The following is a 19,347-nucleotide window of genomic DNA, read 5'->3' on the forward strand; positions in this document are numbered from 1 at the left end:
ATTCTGCGCAGGGAGCACATTTAAAAATGGATAAAAGTAGGATGGGCCCGTAATTATTGTAATGCCTGTATCACAGTTTAGATTTTAGTTAAGTTTAAATGTTGATTTGTTTAGTTGGCTGCATGTGCCATTCTCTGTTGAATCAAAATGTGAAAATTGCTCTACTTTGATTGAACGCTCCTCTGCGTACTCGTGGGTTAAGATGGCCTTGTTGATTTGTCTCCTTTGCTGAATTGAATTCTTGACATTTGGCATTACAATTAAAACAAGAGGCTGACATCTATACACAGACTAATGTGGTATCAAATGCATATTCATTTTCACAAGGGCTATTCTAATGATTTTCCATGTAAGATAGTGGTGAAAATTAACATTTGACTGGTTTGTTTTAGTCTTTGAAATAGGTGTAGAACTTATTTGAGGTATTAGGCAAGCCTTCAGTTACAGAACAGTGAGTGTTTATGCTACATTACCTCTGAACATGTGAACTATTGTGCAACACTGCAATAAACATTTGTGTATAAGTACACCTGCCACTGCAGCTTAGTTCCTACTGTAACATGCTTACATTGTAGAGCCAAAACAAGCATGTTCAGTTTTTTTTTTTAATGAAATATTTTTACAGGCAATTCCAAGGTGAGCCCCTCAACTGCTGTCACAGCCCAGGCCTGCACAGAACCTGGTTTCAGAGGAAGCTAGCATAGAGGCTTTTGATGTTTGACTTGTATTTTAAAACTGTTATACTACAGTAACTTTGTAACCCCCTTATGCCTCACCTGCCAAGAGACAAGCTAAGATGCCTTTCTTCAAAGGTTGTTTACTTGCCTACCCTGTTTGTATGTTTTAGACACAGACCAGATCCAGTTTTAGACATTTAAGCCTAGTTTGACCTGGAAAAGTAATTTGAAGGTGAGGGCCTAGTGCAGGTCATCTCTCTACCTGTATGCCTTGTTAAGTGGTCTTGGACACAGCTGATTGAACTAGACTGCAGACAGCGTATGAACGTTCTGTGACGCCTAATCCCAGAAGTGATCATTCTCCAGAAGGCATGCACATTGGAAGTCTCATCATAGGATTCCTTGATACTCATATAATTTAGGATAAGCCTAGCACACAGGGATTCTGAAATACATTTTTTAAATAACTTTAAGGAAATGCCTCTTTTTACATGATAAACCCCACACGTTTTTAGACTGATGTGGCTGCCTTTTCGACTCTGAAGGTTCCCTGAGACCTGCTAAACAGATCTCAGTACCAATGCCTTGACTCTTGGAAGGTATATGTCTGATTGGTTCACTCCCAAATGTCATAATTTAAATAACTTGTAAGTCCCTAGTTTATGGTAGCCAAGGTGCATAGGACCTGTAAGTTAGTCTCGTGGACTGCAGCACTTATTGTGCCACTACAAGTTTGACAGTGCAAAGTGTGGCTACCAGCCCACCATTGCTGGCAAAGCAGTTTTAAATGGCTAACCGTTCCATTTCAAGCAATGGAAAAACCAAAGCTTTCCTTTTAAGTATTTGTCACCCCTAAGGCAGGCCTACTGAGCCCAAAAGCAGGGTGCATTATATTAAAAAGTTGGATGTGCGATTTATACCTACATCACCAATACAAACCTTGCATTGTAATTTTTCCTGTATTAAGGTTAGTATCCCTATTTGCTGGTACAGAGGTACACGCAGACTACTCGGCAGTGCTAAATTCTGATTGGGACTACTAACTGATACTTCAAGGAATCGAAAGCATTGTTAAACAAGCGTTGATGCCCAAGTCAAATTAAATCTAACTTTTTTCACAAATTGCAAATTTAGTAAGTTGTCACTTTGTTGCCCACGGTCTTGCAGTGACTGTCCATGGTGCTGGCCACGAGACAGCCTTCTGACCCCTCACCCCTCTCCCCTCCTCCCTTGGTGTGTGGAGCTCCTATGGAGCTCCACATACCAAGAGAAACGTTCTTCCATATTGCAAGTGGGCAGAAAACTGCACTCTGGGATAGTAATGTGCCACACTTCACAGGAAGTTATCACTAGGCAGAGGAGGCCTTATGGCTATTGGCTAGTAGTAGCCACATCCCCTGGGGGTTCTAACTAGGTATAAAAGGGGCACCCAGACCTCAGATATTTGCTGAAGAGCGGACTGATGGAGGGCTGCCTTGCCTATCCCTGGACCCAGCAAAGGGAGGCTGCACCAAGACTGAACTGCTCCTTGGACTGCCAAAGGGAGGACAGTGACTGTGCTGCCCTGCTCGAGGAAACGTCCCCGAGCCTCGTACAGAAGTGACTCCCAAGAGGTCAGTTGACAACTTCCTATTACAGCTACTGGGCCACAAAAGCGGAAGAAGCCTGCTTTGGCGAGCTGGTAGCCAAAACTCCTTGCCACCAACATGCAGCCTAGGAGACCAAAACTTCAACCTCAAAAATGCAAAAGTGTACTGGACCCGGGGAGAGTCTGAGTGTGGTTTAGGCACCCAAAACTGAAGTTATCACCAGTTAAAGAGGACTGCTTATTTCACTGTAACTGGTTACACTTGTCAACAGTTTTTTGTCTGCACTTAAGGAACATCGAACCCTGTGGCTAAAATCAATCCACTGTTTGTGGACTGAGGAGTAGCAGCAAGAATACCCCAGACATTGGATCAGCATTCTTCAGCATCCTTTATCCCTTGCATCAGGTCCACTCCAATTTTTATGGTGGTTCACTCATAGAACTTGGAACGGGACTTTAGACTGCTTTGGTAACAAATTGTTCACCCATGCCTTTTTGGCCTCTTGTACTGTTTCCCTGCCCGAGTTGTTCCCACAAAGCGAGCCAGAGTAATAGTTTACCACTTAATACAAGTTTTCCAAAGTTTGACTGAGCATGGTACATTACAATGATTTATTGGGTCGAATGACAAATGAAAGGATCTATTGTTTGCTTAAAATTCCGTATCTCCGAACCTTCTGGTGGACTTTTGTCATTGAGGTTTTAAAAATGTAAAAAATGTGTAATTTGGTGTCTGATTTTTTTGTTTGGGTGGGTGGAGTCTTGTTTCTTTCTTATTCAACTGCTTTTGTGCACTTGCAATCAAAGGATTGATAAAACCCAACTGAGAGCCAAAGCTACTAGGTTTAGACTAAGGTTTTACAAATGAATCTGACTGGACACAGTACAGGTAGTGAGTTTATTACAGTTTGAGTTCTCATAGCCACACCATATAATAACCAGCTTTCTTTACAATATTAGATTTAAAAATGGATGTATTGGGTAGAATTTACCTAGTCAGCAACATTTTCGGTGCTTATTTAGGTCTAGGACTATATATTTTGTATGTATACTTTCAGCAGATTACTCGCTTTAAGAATATCCCAGAGAACAGACTAGATCTGGAGGCTTCACCAGAATTGTATCTTTCAAATATTCACATACTTGTTTCATTCCCCGCCTGCAGACTGGAAAGATAACTTCAAGTAGCAGTACAGTGTTAAAATGGGTATAAGCCTCAGAAGTGTTTTCCTTAAGGATTACTTCTAGCTGCATATTCCTCACCTTGTGAATATTATCCAGGTGCCATACTAGATCTGTAACTTTTAAATGAGTGTGCCTGCACGCTGAAAGATGTTGTGCTTTTCCCTAGCAGCATAGTTCTGGACTTGGTGAGAGGTTCCACATAGAAGTGCTACCCATACCTGCTGATGTCCACTTCTTTTGTTTTATCCCTTCAGACGTGGTTCCGGAGCTGCTGCATGGTCTTTCAAACGATCTTTTAGGTTTCCGAAATCTTGTGTATTTAATATAAATCTTAAAAGGGACCTATAGCCCGCCTTTAATTTTCATTGTTTCATGTGTCTGGGACTTTTCCTCCTTTTCTTTTGGCTATAAAATAAGATTTCCTGTCTGTTCCAGTGTCCGTATCCCATTTTTTTCGCGATTTCTAGAGCGCCTGGTGGCCCGTAGGCATCCCCGCGCTATTAAACCTGTCGCTGTCCAGAGAGGGGGGAGGAAAAGTTTTAATTGGGAAACAAGAATGTTTTGAGTTTCCTACGGAACACTATGTGGGAGGGTTCCAAACGTAGGCTGAGGGGGAGTAGGTTCCAGGCTGTGGAGGCTTTTACCGAGAAGCGGCGTCCGCCAGAACGAGCCTTCCTGAATTTGGGCACCGTAGCAAGATGTTCGGCGTCGGAGCGAAGGGATCTTGAGGCCTTATATGGGGTAACCATATGTCTGAGTGCGTCAGGGCCAGCTCCATTCATAAGCTTGTGGGTGGTACAGAGGGCCTTGAACTCCACTCTCTGGCGGACAGGGAGCCAGTGTAGGGCTTTGAGGGCGGGCTTAGCCGACACTCTAGGGGAGAGGTTCATGATGAGCCTGGCCGCCGCATTCTGAGTACGTTGGAGTTTGGACAAGGAGTACTCAGGAGCCCCCAGATAAATAGCATTGCTATAATCGAGCCGGGCCAAAACAAGGCCCTGGATAAGAAGTTTCCTAGAAGGAAGGGGGAGAAGGGGCAGGATTTTACGAACGGACCGTAGTAGACCGAAACAGGTGCCTGCTGTCTTGGTTGCCTGCGTTTTCATAGTGAGATCCGGTTCTAACCACACTCCAAGAGTCTTAATTTCATTTTTAGGGGCTGGGATTTCACCGAAGGTGTCGGGCCAGGACGAGGGCGGCAAGGTTATCTGTTTATTGCCTAGGAGCATAATCTCGGTCTTTGCGCCATTTAGCTTCAAGGCCGAGTCACACATCCAAGTATGAATGTCCTGGAGACAGTGGAGCAGGCTGTCCGGATGGTTATCCAGGTGGGACAGAGATACGACAAGTTGGGTGTCGTCGGCGTAGTTAATTATTTTTATACCGTAGGGGGCTACTACGTCTTCCAGGGGCGCCATGTAAACATTAAAAAGAGTTGGACTGAGCGACGACCCCTGGGGAACTCCGTTCTTCAGTGGAAGAGGATCTGACCGGGAGTTGCCGTCCCACACCTGGAAGGATCGATGGGATAGGAAGGATTCGGTCCATGCTCGCGCCGTACCCACAATTCCTGCCTTGGCCAGGCGATGTAATAGGACACGGTGGTCCACCGTATCGAAGGCGGCGCTAAGATCCAGGAGGATCACTGCCACTGATCCCCCTGAGTCTAGGATACACCTTGCCTCCTCGATGACGGCGAGGAGTGCAGTGTCCGTGCCATGGCCAGGTCGAAACCCAGTTTGGGATGGGCGCAAGATGCTGTGGGTTTCGAGAAATTGGGATATTTGAGCATTGACTAATTTTTCAGCCATCTTACTGATGCAGGGGAGCAGTGAGATCGGTCTGTAGTTGGACATGTCGTCCGGATTTAGTTGGGGCTTTTTGAGCAGAGCCTTTACGACTGCGTTCTTCCAGTTGGGGGGGACCGAACCACTAGCTAGGGAGGAGTTGATCAGATCCCTGATGATGGGGGCTATGGTGGAAGATACCTTTTTTAGGAATCTTACCGGGGCTGGGTCAAGGGGGGAGCCACTTTTCATTTTAACAAGCGTAGCCGTCACCTCGGGGAGGGAGACTGTTCTGAAAGTTGTCAGCTGTGGGCCATTATTTTCGTCCGCTGTGGCAGGGATAGGAGGGCTGATGGTAGGGAGGGAGTCGAGTATCCGTAGAATTTTAGAGTCAAAGTATTTAGCTAGATCCTTACTTCTGTCTGTGGTGGGGGAATGAGGGGGGGGGTGCTGTTGGGATGTTTAATAATTCCTTGACAATCTGATATGATTCTTTGGCTGAGTTGGTCGAGGTTTTTATTCTGTTGTCGTAGAATAGCGATTTAGCTGATTTCAGGGCAAACTTGTATTGTCTAACCGCGTTACGATAGGTATCCTTATTGCTGTGGAGCCAATCTTTCCTCCAAGCTCTCTCGGCCTTTTTACATACTTTGCGCAGGACTGTAAGATCAGCATTGTACCAGGGGGCATGTCCCTTGGTTTTTATTTTTACCTCTCTGTTTTTGATGGGGATAAAGCTGTCAAGGGAGGAGGAGATCCAGTCTCTGAACTGAGTATCCGCCGTGGTGGGGTCGACTGCCAAAGTGGGGGTAGAAGCGTCGAGCGCCACGGCCCAGTTGTCGGTCGAGAGTCTGGCCCAGGCTCTATCTTTGGTGAAGGTTGGAAGGTTATGGGGTTTCTTGAAGGCTCCCGGGAGATGAGTCAAGACCAGGAAGTGGTCTGTCCACGGGAGGGGAATGGATTTGGTGAACTGGAGGGAAGGGATGTTCGAGAGTACAGGGTCGAGAAGGTGACCTTTCACGTGCGTGGCTCCTACGTTAGTTAAGGAAAAACCAAGTGCGCCAAGCTCACTGATTAGATCGGACGACCCGGTGTCGGTTGGGTCATCGAAATGCATGTTGAGGTCACCTGTAATCAGGAAGTTGGAGGTGTGGTGAGCCAGGGAGGAGACGGATTCCAAGAAAGCGGAGGGAAAAGGACCGAAGTGACCAGGGGGTCTGTAGACCAAAAGGCCTGACAGGGAGTAGGTCGGCGAGAGCGTCAGCGTGAACAGACAGCTCTCCGACTCCTTACTCTGGATCTCTGTATAGCGGCAGGAGAAGTGATCTCGGTAGACGATGGCTATCCCACCACCTCGGCCTACCGGGCGGGGTTGGGACATGATGAGAAAGCCCGGGGGGAGGGCCGAGACTATATCAGCGTTAGAGTGGCTAGTGATCCAGGTTTCGGTGAGGAATAGTATGTCCAGGTCATGGTCGACAATTAAGTGATTAATGAGTAGGGCATGTTTGGGAAGCGATCTACAGTTAAGAGTCGCTAACTTAAGGCCCGGGAGAGAGACAGCCAACCTGGGAAGGAGCAGGTTTCCAGGTTTGCAGGTGTTACAGCCGACGAAGGGGACGTTAGGGTCATGTAAGTCATGACCGTTGTTGTTTTTCGAAGGTCTGAGGCTGAGATCACGCCGAGAGTAGACTCTCCTAGTGGCGGTAGAATCCGGCATGGGGGCTGGCCCTAGGCCCGGTCGTGCGCGGACGGGCGCAGACGGGCTTGCCTTAGGCGCTCCCGCTGCGCTCGTCCGCTGCGCTGGGGGGGTCGGCACATTTGTGCTGGTTGAGAGGGCGTGGCCTCGCAGGGGGCGTGGCTACACCTTTTGCCGCGCTGGCGGTGATGGCGATTGCTCGAGACTGAGCTCTGGCTGGCGCTAGGAATCAGCGCTAAGCACAGGTAAGCCTGGATGGCTTTAGTGAGTTTTAAAACAGGTGAAAGTGCTAACAATTTTAAAAAAGAGCGAAGAAATTGCTAAATACCTCCGGCTTTCCGCCTCAGAGGAGTACAGGTTAATGGGGAATCGTTGCGCTGAAGGCGTTTATATACTCGGCGAGATTTGGTGGGCGGGGCGTGGCTACACCTTTTGCCGCGCTGGCGGTGATGGCGATTGCTCGAGACTGAGCTCTGGCTGGCGCTAGGAATCAGCGCTAAGCACAGGTAAGCCTGGATGGCTTTAGTGAGTTTTAAAACAGGTGAAAGTGCTAACAATTTTAAAAAAGAGCGAAGAAATTGCTAAATACCTCCGGCTTTCCGCCTCAGAGGAGTACAGGTTAATGGGGAATCGTTGCGCTGAAGGCGTTTATATACTCGGCGAGATTTGGTGGGCGTGGCCTCGCAGGGGGCGTGGCTACACCTTTTGCCGCGCTGGCGGTGATGGCGATTGCTCGAGACTGAGCTCTGGCTGGCGCTAGGAATCAGCGCTAAGCACAGGTAAGCCTGGATGGCTTTAGTGAGTTTTAAAACAGGTGAAAGTGCTAACAATTTTAAAAAAGAGCGAAGAAATTGCTAAATACCTCCGGCTTTCCGCCTCAGAGGAGTACAGGTTAATGGGGAATCGTTGCGCTGAAGGCGTTTATATACTCGGCGAGATTTGGTGGGCGTGGCCTCGCAGGGGGCGTGGCTACACCTTTTGCCGCGCTGGCGGTGATGGCGATTGCTCGAGACTGAGCTCTGGCTGGCGCTAGGAATCAGCGCTAAGCACAGGTAAGCCTGGATGGCTTTAGTGAGTTTTAAAACAGGTGAAAGTGCTAAAATTTTAAAAAAGAGCGAAGAAATTGCTAAATACCTCCGGCTTTCCGCCTCAGAGGAGTACAGGTTAATGGGGAATCGTTGCGCTGAAGGCGTTTATATACTCGGCGAGATTTGGTGGGCGTGGCCTCGCAGGGGGCGTGGCTACACCTTTTGCCGCGCTGGCGGTGATGGCGATTGCTCGAGACTGAGCTCTGGCTGGCGCTAGGAATCAGCGCTAAGCACAGGTAAGCCTGGATGGCTTTAGTGAGTTTTAAAACAGGTGAAAGTGCTAACAATTTTAAAAAAGAGCGAAGAAATTGCTAAATACCTCCGGCTTTCCGCCTCAGAGGAGTACAGGTTAATGGGGAATCGTTGCGCTGAAGGCGTTTATATACTCGGCGAGATTTGGTGGGCGTGGCCTCGCAGGGGGCGTGGCTACACCTTTTGCCGCGCTGGCGGTGATGGCGATTGCTCGAGACTGAGCTCTGGCTGGCGCTAGGAATCAGCGCTAAGCACAGGTAAGCCTGGATGGCTTTAGTGAGTTTTAAAACAGGTGAAAGTGCTAACAATTTTAAAAAAGAGCGAAGAAATTGCTAAATACCTCCGGCTTTCCGCCTCAGAGGAGTACATGACCCAAGTATGGTTTGCATCCATTTTTGTGTAACTTTTTTATTTTTATTTTGCATTAATAGTGCAATTGTTTATATAATCTCTGTGGCTGCACGCATTTCTGGTTTACTAAGGTTTGCCCTACACGGTGCTTGTTTTTTAGTGCAATTTTACATATTGTGATAGATGAGCACCTAGTTCCATTACAGACAACACATTCACAGAGATTAAGTGATAGTGAATTGCCCAAAATCACAGGATGCTCCTTCTACAAGCTTTGCTCTGCGTTTATTGAATGCTAGGTGTCATCTTGGTTGCTACTCCAATGCTTTTGGGGATACAGTGGCTCAAAAATTGTCTGCAGTTCTGGAAGAACTCAGGGCGTCTGACCCAAGCTATCCAGGATGGCCATGACACAGCAAAGTTCGTCATCAAGTATAGTTGGTAAACAACTGTGATTGCCTCCTAGAGGCGACTAGTGCTAGTGTGGCGCTTCGACTCAATTCCTAGGTGAGGTGTTCAGGCATGGACATGCTGTTCGATGGTGCACTGGTCTTTTTAGGAAACAGATTCTGCCCTGGAGCGATTTGAGGAAATCAAGGCCACAGTACCATTCCTTGTATCTTTCTGCCCCCACATGACACATCCACCACTATCGTTGGATTTTTGTAACTACTTAACATCCCAGTTAAAAAGGCTGTAATTAGTGTTAACATATTTCTTTATAGAAGCCCAAAGGATTTAATTGAGGGGTGCTTCTTCAGGCAACCACCTTGAGATGAAACTCTGGCTAAACTGAAAAAAACCAAAACGGTTAAAATGTTTCCCTCTTTGTGGCTATTGCAAGGTGGAGTTCAGTTTTTCCAGCATCCGACCCCTCCACCAGCCCAGCAGGCTCTTCAGCCCTTTCATGGCCGAGTACACTGCTCCCTGCCCTCCCAATTGTCTCCTCCCTACCCCACCTTCCGTTTCTGTCATGGTGGCAGTCATGTTGGTTTTGTAGTAATAAGTGAATGCCCTTTTTTTGCCAAAGGGGCCTAGAGAGGGTATCTGTCTTCTAAGTAGGAACTGGGTATTTATGATGGATACATCTGCCTGTGGATTCCTCATCTTTTGAATCACCACACTGCACAGCCTTCACCACAAACTTTTCTCCTTAGTTCTTCCACATCGATGAGGACGTAACTTTAGAACTTCTCCGCACGCGACTCCCTCTTACGTCAACGGAGCCATAAGAAGACCTCGTCGGTGTGCTGACATCAGTTCCCTTTTTTCCGTGCCGTCGACAGGTAGTGATTTTGTTCCAAGGCTCTTTATTTTTGGGAGTTCTTCTATACTGTTGCTGCTACTTTGTAGACTTTGAACTCCTAGAAAATCTGGTTTCAATCCGCACAGGGAATGTGGGGGCCAGATGGCCATCACCGACCTGCATGAAGATTGATTGTGGTGTTTGTCTTCTATCATGACTTCTGGGCATGCTGTCCGTGCAAACAGATGAATCTGAAGGCCTTGAAGGAGATGGAGGCCAAGTTATTCATGGCCAAAGCCAAGAGAAAAGAAGGGTTGCAGGAGATCTTGGACCCGGTCGAAGTCAGATGCCACATAGTTTAAGATCCTCAATGAAACATAAGAAGCGTTGCCCTGATTCTCTGCTTCGCCCTTCGAAGGATGTAACTCAAGTCTGTGTCTCAGAGTCCTAGGCGACATCGCAAAGATGAAATGTCTCCAACACCTTCTCCAGAGGTGTGTCTGACTCAGTTTCTGGGGCAGAGGGCTGTTACTCCTCGGACTCAGACGAATGTTATTCCAGCGCCGGGGTCTGCAACTCCAGTGCCGAGAATTCCGACTCCAGAGCCAAATCTAGTTTCTCCACGTACGGCTCTAGAGCCATTTGTTCCAGATTCGCCATATCCAGTATTCCTGGCTCCGGGTTCAGATCGGTCTCATTTTTTTAAATGCTACATTCAGCATTTCTGCAAGGGCTGCAAATCATCTTGTGCGCCTACTGGCCCCATGGGTCCATTTGCAATACTCTCTTGGAGGTTTCCCCCTCATTTTCCGCAGGCACCTTTTATGCCCTTCATGCCAGTGACTCCAGGAAGTTGCCTTTACAAGCGCAGAAGCTATTGATGCCATTGCATTTTCAAGAAGGCAGCTTGGAGGGTTTATCTCCAGCGCCGCCTAGATCCGATCTGGCGCCGGCTTGACCTCAACCGACTTCAAACCCGGTTCCTTCGGAACAGGCATTGCATAAGCATCCAAAGTAACTGGAGCTGCCTTTGGCGCAGTTCACACTGATACCAAGAATGAGATCTTGGAGAGAGGCTCAAAGGCTGGTGGAAGAATACCAAGAGGCGCACGAAGGAGCTGAAGAAGTAAAACGTCTGGACCTTGATCCTGAGTTTTAGGGATTACAAGAGACAAGTGGTCTGGATGCCTCCCCTGAGTGGGAATTGGCATGACCTTAGGCATTACCACCTCCTGAGGTGACTTCATATCAGTTATTCGTAAAGTTGCAGATCTTTTGGAGTTTCCACTTCCCACAGCTGAACTGAAATTTAATATCCTCACGGAGGTGCTCCATTCTTCGGCTTCTGCACCAGAACCATTGTTGCCCTTCAATGAGGCTTTCACTGAGCCTATTTTAAAAGGCTGGCCGAAGCCAATGTCCTCGCCTGCAGTTTCCAGGACAGTGGCTAGAAGATACACGGTAGCTCCTGGGGATCAGCCTTTTTTAACTTCCCATCATTCACTGGAAAGCCTAGTTGCCCAAGCTTCTTGATATTCAAAGTTATCAGCTGGGTCTTTTCAAACCACGTCTGCTGATAGGGAATCAAAGAACAGAGCAGTCGGGCAAAGATTTCGTTCGGGATTATTTCATGAAATCTACAAATTCCACATGTCTTTTGTGCTGTTACATTCGCTCCCCCATGGATTTGGCTAGAGAGGTTGTCCCGAAATAACCTTCAGAGGTGCAGGGACATGTTTCTGAGCTGCTGTCGGATGCTCAGGCTGCTGCCCATCAAGTAATTCAATCTGCCCTGGACGCAGCGGACTCTGTGGCGAGAGCAATGGGGTCTTCAGTGGCGAAGAGAGGGCCTGTCTGGTGAGGGGGTTCAGGTTTTTCTCCCGATGTTCAGGCTAAATTGCTGGACTTGCCTTTTGATGGATCCTGCTTGTTCGGAGCTAAAACAGACTCTGCACTGCTAGGTTTTAAGGACAGCATGGTTCTTAGGACTTCAGACCTAGCCCAGTGACTATAGACAGTTTTGGGGCTTTGCTAAGAACTTGCCCTTTTTATGGCAGACAACATCCACAGCAGTAGACAAATCCGCTGTACACATCTTATAGGGTGAGGGGCAAAGGTTGTCTGTGGGGTTCTGCCTGGCAACAAATCCGATTCTCCTCCTCTTCCGCCTCTTCCAGGGAAGATGCTCTAGCTCCCCCATCTTAGAGCATGCTTGTCCCGTGGGTGGCCTATTTTCTACCTCTTTGGATGTCTGTCACTACAGACCTCTGGGTTTTAAACATCGTAGACAATGGGTATGCCCCTTTTTCCTCCCCGACAAGGCCTTTTCGTGGAAGAGCATCTTCTGCTTCTCCAGCAGTAGGTACTGTCATTGCTTCAAAAGGGTGTAATCGAGATCGTTCCAGAACAGGAAAGGAGTCGGGAGTGATACTTGCCATTTCCCGATTACAAATAAAGGATTGTCCTTTATGACCAGTTCTCGACCTCAGAATTTTGAACTTTGCTCTCAAGCAGAAGTTCAAAATGTTGACCTTGGCGCACAGGTCCTTTTTGCGCTGGAGAAGGAAGACTGGCTGGTGTTGAATTACAGGATGCATATTTTCACCTCCCAATTCTGATGTCGCATCGGAAGTATCTCCGCTTTATGAAGGTAAGTAACTTGTTTTTCTCTTTAGAAAAACCAGCATTGTCACAGCCAGTGGCAGAGATCACCTTTGTCAATGTTTTTTGCCAGTGCTGCACAAAAAGAAATCACTAGTGCCCCACAAGGAGTTTGGTCCTGAAGGAGGACTCAGGCTTTTGTATGGGTAATTTGTCAGCTGAAACTGATCAACCTCCTAGCCGGGTCGACATAGTCCACCTGCATTGACAACTTTCTGATTCTATAAACTAGTGACTATTTCAGTAAATGGATAAGTTTAACTATTACCCTTTGTATTCTGCCTCTTTCCTTCCTCTCCTCGCCCCCAGTGTTTCTCATAGCATTCATTGTTACTTTGGGTCACTTCAGCACTTAGTTTCCCCATCTAATTAATAACCTTGGGGCATAAATGAATGAAATATTTATTTAGAGCTCAGCATCAGAAACAGATGCTTAGGAACATAACCTAGCCAGCTAACCAATACCTTAAGACTAAAGAGGTATATTTTCTTTTTTTCGTACAAAAAAGACAATACAACACATAAAACAACAACCCCCCCCCTCCCTCCGATCGGGCAGGTCAAATGTGAAACAAAAGGAAATCCTAAAGCATATATATAATAAAAGAAAAAGGTAAATACATGAATTAACAAATGGTTATTCAAAGACAAATAAACATTAGGTTAGATAGGTACAGATTACAGCTAAATCATTACAGCCAGATTGTTGTTAAATAAGTCACTGGGATTCAGACCATTCTATTAAAGGTGACCAGATTTTTAGCCCTTTTATCCTGCGCTTCCTACCTTTAGTTTTATATATTGCCATTTCTAGATTAAAGATTGCTAAGTCTTGAAAACCACTGTTGATATGAGGGGGCTATAGGATCTAGCCAAGCTGATGCTATGCAAATTCTTAATACGGCCATCGAGATAAAAATCAATTCATGGCCGATATTCTGGTTTGTGCAGTTTGTTACGCCCAAGACCACTGTTTGATCAGATAGAGTGACCACTATTTTGAGAATCAGTGAAAGAAAAAGTTCGATTTTTGACTTGAGAGGATTTAAAGAGGGACAGGATGAAAAAATGTGTATACAGTCCGCATTTTGTAACTTACATCTGAAACAGCATGTGCCTCTCCCACTACCCCATTTGGCGATTCTGTCCGGAGTATAATACATAAAAAAACATATTTTATAAAATTGTGTTTGTAGTTTCTTTGACATAAATATAGTTTGCGACAGCCCATATACATACTCAAATTCATCTTTGGAGATTGTGAATTTCTTTTGCCATTTCTGAGTGGTCTTCTGCAAATCATCCGAAACATGCTTCAATAATAGCTGATATAACCCCCCAATCCGGATTTTTTCCTGAGAGTTGATGAGAATTTCGGCTATGGGGTTTTTAATAATGGTGTCCTCTCCCCTTACACGTCGTGATAGAAAATCTCTTATTTGGAGATATTTGAAGAAGTCTCTCCATTCCAAATGATACGTGTCTTTCAAACATTCAAAAGAATATAGCCCCTCTGAGGAAAAAAAACATCCTATATGAGTGATTCCGGCTAAGATCCATCTATCAATATAGGAGTCTTTAAATATATCTGGTAGGGAGGGATTATTTTGTATGGGTGTATAAGAAGATAACCGTCCCAAGCCTATCATTTTCCTCACAGATTTCCAAACCTTAAATGCTCCTATGAGTGTTTTTAATCTTACTTTTATATGGTAACTATCGAAGTGATATCTCCAAAGATAGCCAGTGCTTCTATCGCCTAGTATTATTCGATGAGTTGAAGAGGCGTCATTATCCACAGTTGTCCCAGTTCCGTCAAGAAAAAAAAGTTCATGATTATATAACAAGACCGTTGCCCAATAATATACCCTAAGATTTGGAAGGCTTAATCCTCCCCTTTCTTTGGGAAGTGTCAGCAGTTTATAGGCACGGCGGGGCTGTGTGTATGACCAGACAAAGTCCGTGAAAATGTTCCATTCTTTTAAACCACTGGTCTGAAATTTCTAGATTAATGGCTCTAAATATATACAGGAGTTTTGGGAAGTAGACCATTTTTAATGCATTCACCCGTCCGATCAAAGAGATGTAGATTATTGATACGGCGGAGATCTTTTTGCATTTTATTTAGAGCGGGTTTTATATTCAGGTCGACTAGATTCTCTAATTCAGAAGTAATCGTGACCCCCAGATAAGTAACTGAATCTGTTATGCGTGGATCTGCCATATCACATTTATTATTGATAATTATTTGGGTTTTCCCTTGGTTCAGAGCATACCCTGAAATTTTCCCAAATCTTACAGCCTCCAGTTCAATAATTGGCATAGCCAGGTTTGGTTTAGCAGTGACTATGGCGAGATCATCGGCATATGCGAGAGTTTTTGTTGAGTATTTATGTGTCGAGATCGCGGTTATATTCCTATTATATTCCAATCTCCTGATAAACGGATCAATATAAATAGCGAACAGCGGGGAACAGGGGCATCCCTGCCTGGTTCCTCTCGAAATTTTTTGTTCTTTAGAGATACCGCCGTTGACCATCACCATTGCCTGAGGATTCATGTAGAGTTTTTGGATTGCCTGTATGAAAACCTGGTTGAAGCCGACCCGGGACATAGCCTGCCAGAGGAATGACCAGGAGACCCGGTCAAAAGCTTTCTCTGCGTCGAGTAGTATTAACGCCATCGGGTCTCCTGTCACCTGGGTATATCGAATAAGCTGATTACCCTCGGTGTGTGATTAGTAGTGTCTCTCCCGGGGATAAAGCCATGCTGAAATTTAGATATGACTTTATGGATTATTAATGAGATACGGTTGGCAAGCAGTTTAGAATAAACTTTAGAATCTGCGTTTCTTAACGTAATGGGACGATAAGAGCCCATCTGGTCAGGGGGTTTGTTTTTTGGGGGGAATATAACAATTTTTGCTTTTGACCATGAGTTGGGGGGGGGGGTTGCCCTCCTCTAAATAAATGTAGGCAAAGGTTCAACAATATTTCTTGAAGCTGATCCAGGAGTACTATATAGAATTCAAGAGGAATCGCATCTAGTTCAGTTGCCTTCCCACGGGAGAGATCTTTTACCGTTTTTCTTAATTTCTCTATGTCGGGGGCCTTCCCCAAGCTTACCTGATCTTCTGTGTTAAATTTGTCACAGGTATCTATATCTAAATATTCAGTAATTTTCTCTTGAACTGCTTCTCCCTCTTCTGTATATAAAGCACTATAAAAGCGCTAAAATGCTTCTCTAATCTTATCTGAGTCGGATACTCTGCCAGCTATAGGGTCTTGGATTTCCTGTATAACGTTGTGTAGTCTGCTGTCTCATCCGGATGGCTAATTGCTGACCGACTGACTCACTAATGTCGTATATTTTTTCACGGTGAACAGTAGCTTTTTTAACTGCTTTGATGGTATATATATTTGTGATTGCAGCTTTGGCTATTGCAATGAGTTTGTGCATTAGTTATCTCTTCTGTGGTAAAAGAGCTTCTTGTTACCCTTATAAGATCTTCCTCCACCCTCTTCAAAGTTTCTTGTAATAGTCTTAATGTTTCTTTTGCACATTTGTTAGTCCTGAGTGAATATTGTATAGTTTCACCTCTAATGAATGCTTTTAGGGCATCCCAAACAAAATCTATCGTTGTGCTGCCTATATTAACCGCTAAGAAGTTAGATATCCAGCTTCTCATGTAATTACAATATTCACTGTCGAGGAGCAGAGACCTCTCAAATGTCCAAGCTTGTGGTGTCTGTGTCAAAGATGTTGTCTCGACTGTAAGTAGCAAAGGATTATGATCCGACATAATACGGGGTAGCTTTTCTAATTTGGAGAGGGTTTTGATTGAGTTGGAGATTAAGAAGTAATCCAGTCTGGCATGTGTATGATGCGGATTTGAATAATATGTATACCCTGGATCATTGGGGTTACTATTTGAGGTCTGCCACGCATCGATTAACCCATGGGTAATACATAGTTCCTTGATTGTCTTAAAAACTTTTGATTTCCGTCCACGGTAATGCCTGTCGTCTTTTATTGACCAGTCATATGAAAGATTTATATTAAGATCACCACAGATTATAACAGGTAGCGGCCAATTAGTAAGTTCATTGGAGACCTTGTTAATTACCAAGGGATCATCGCTATTGTTCCCATAAATCGAGCAGATGGTCATTGATGAAGATTGTCCTGTATGAACTTCTGTGATCATCCATCTTCCCAATTTATCAGATTTAATTCTATTAAAATTAAACCCTCTTCCTTTGGCTAAAAGTGCTACCCCTCTAGCCCGCATACCCTGTGTGGTTGCACCAATCAGATTGTATCCTAGTGAGTTTAGCATGTTATTGTGACCCTTCAATATGGGTTTCCTGCAAACATACAATGTTAGCACCAATGTTCTGTAGGCCTACTGCCACCATTTGTCTCTTCTTGATATCATTTAAACCACAAATATTTAAAGACAATATTTTTAGCATACCCATCTATCAGTCCATTTTTTTTGTGTCGATAATGTGATGCTTATTCTTTCAATTCGCTGAAAAGTTTGTCCAATAGCTGCCCGAACTGCCCGACCACCCCCCCTCTTTCCCACCCCAAACCACCACCACCTTTGAAGGTTACCTGGTCTTGTCAGGACCAGGGGTGTGACATCAGTGTAAGCGAGCCCAGCGGGCTGGGCTGGTTTGTTAATGTATTTTAAATACCTATCAAATCTCAAATAAACTAGGGTCTGGCAAATATAATAGCGTTTCACATATTCTATTATAAAAAATAGTATAGATTTATTTTCCAGCCTGTTCAACCCTACTAATTTTCAGTGATATCTCAAACTATGTTCATGAATACAGAGTAGAATAGATAATTCAGTCTTATCAATTCTTGTTACATGTCCTTGTATAAGGTTTACATTATTTCCCTGAATTTCGTGAACTAGTCTCTGTAATTTCTCGTAAATAATCCTCCGCTTGTACTTCGCTATTAAAGCTTCTTGTTGAGCCCTTGAATATAATTTTCAGGCGTGCCAGATTTTGCAGAAATACTTTTGCTCCGAGTTTTTCAAAGGGTCCAAATAGTTGGCGCATTTTCCATCTACGCTCCACAGTCGAGTGGGCGAAATCCGGTCTCGCAAAAAATTTGAACCCCCTTATGCTTACTTTGTGTGGTAGGTCTTGCAAGATCATAAATTGCTTAGCGGAGGAGAAAGTTGCCAAAGTAAACCAACATTGCCCATGGATATTGATTTTGGTTGTTGGAGTTTTTTGAAAGGGTTAAGGGAAAGCGATGGGCCCGCTGTATCTCCCTTTCCATATCCCATGCTTCCAATTCTGGAAATGATGTTTTAAGAATGTTAATCATTGCCCCTCTAGCGTCGTCTCCCTCAAATGTTTCTGGAATTCCAAGGAACCTTAGATTGTTCCTTCTAGATCTATTTTCATGATCTTCCACTTTGGCCATGAGGTCCTTTATTATTCCATCTTGCTCTTTTTCGTTTTTTTGGAGTTTCATGACATCCGTTTCGAGGTTCTCAGTGCGAGTTTCAACCATGACCGTTCTATCCGACATTTCAGAGCAGATACTGCCTACTTTCACAGCGCCATGGAGTTTTTCAATAGCCATGCGATTCTTTAGGCTATCTTTCTTAACATCCTGGTGAAAATTCTTTATTGAGCTTAGCACCTCGCTCAATGAGGGTTCAGTTATTTTTTGACTTGAAGTATCTCCCGGTGATTTATTCATTGGGGTTTTTCGGGTAGGATTAGATCTGTTTTTGCCATAGTCTGTATTATTGCCGGGATCTGTGGTCTCTTCGTTCAACAGATTTCCCCCCCCCCCCCTTTATGTTTCATCCATTTTTTCCCGCTCCTTTTTTTTCCCCCCAGACGATGTTTTTAGTGTGTAGTCTTGAGTCATTGGAGCCAGTGATTTCTAGCGGTGCTGATTCTCTTTGCGCATTGGGACTTGGTTCACTTGATTCGCTTAGTTCACTTGATTCGCTTGAAATAGACATCCCTGTTTCATATATTTCTGATTCAGAGTCTTTGTCGGAGATTGATAAATTAGCTGAGTGCGAGTCTTTCCCCGCTGAAAAGGTTTGCATGTTGCGAGCGGGTTGTAAATGCTCTGTTTTCTGATTTATCTTTTCTGATCAGATAGGTCTCCCTGGTTAGTTATTTTTGTGTTCACTTCCATGGATGGCCTTGTCTCTTCTCTCCCAGTATTTGGGTTTTCAAATCGGGTTCCTTCTCCTGTTAAAGAGGTATTTTTCAATGCTTTTGTTAAAACATGTTTCTTCTGTCAGCAATCGCAGATGTCCAGGCAGCTGATTCCAAATGCCTGAGGTCATAACCGTAAAAGGAGGATCCTCCTCTCCGATGCTTTTCAAAGCTGGGTACTGTTAACAGCCCTGCCTGAGTAGAGCACTGCACATAAGCAACCTTCCACTAGGGGTTAAGCCCCCACATTTTAGAGCGTGTCCACATGTAAAATGATAGGACCAGATTATGTAACAAGTCTTTAATTGGCGGGCGAGAGAACATTTTCCTTTAAATTGAACTAACTAGCACATTGACCAAGCTTTCTCCATACTATCACTAGGGATTATTGCCTTTTCCCATCTCAATATAGTCGCTTTTTTTCCAGAGTGCTTTGGTTTTATGAAGTTTAACAAGGGATGTACTCTAGGTGAATTTTCTTTCTACCCTTCCCTTATAGGTCCTACCCTTAAACAGAGGGTACTACCTTGCCTTGGCGAAATATTGTCTTCAGTTTTCCTATTAAATACATTGAGCTATCATTACTGTTTGCACAGAAAAG

General features: G+C 44.8%; 1 protein-coding gene across 1 annotated transcript in view; it reads left to right on the forward strand.

Annotated features, from left to right (window-relative positions):
* TENT4A (terminal nucleotidyltransferase 4A) overlaps positions 1–19,347 on the forward strand; it is a 606,146-nt gene that overhangs the window by 538,603 nt on the left and 48,196 nt on the right. The window lies entirely within an intron of this gene.

Source organism: Lissotriton helveticus, chromosome 4_1, assembly GCF_964261635.1.
Source record: "Lissotriton helveticus chromosome 4_1, aLisHel1.1, whole genome shotgun sequence".
Taxonomy (NCBI): domain Eukaryota; kingdom Metazoa; phylum Chordata; class Amphibia; order Caudata; family Salamandridae; genus Lissotriton; species Lissotriton helveticus.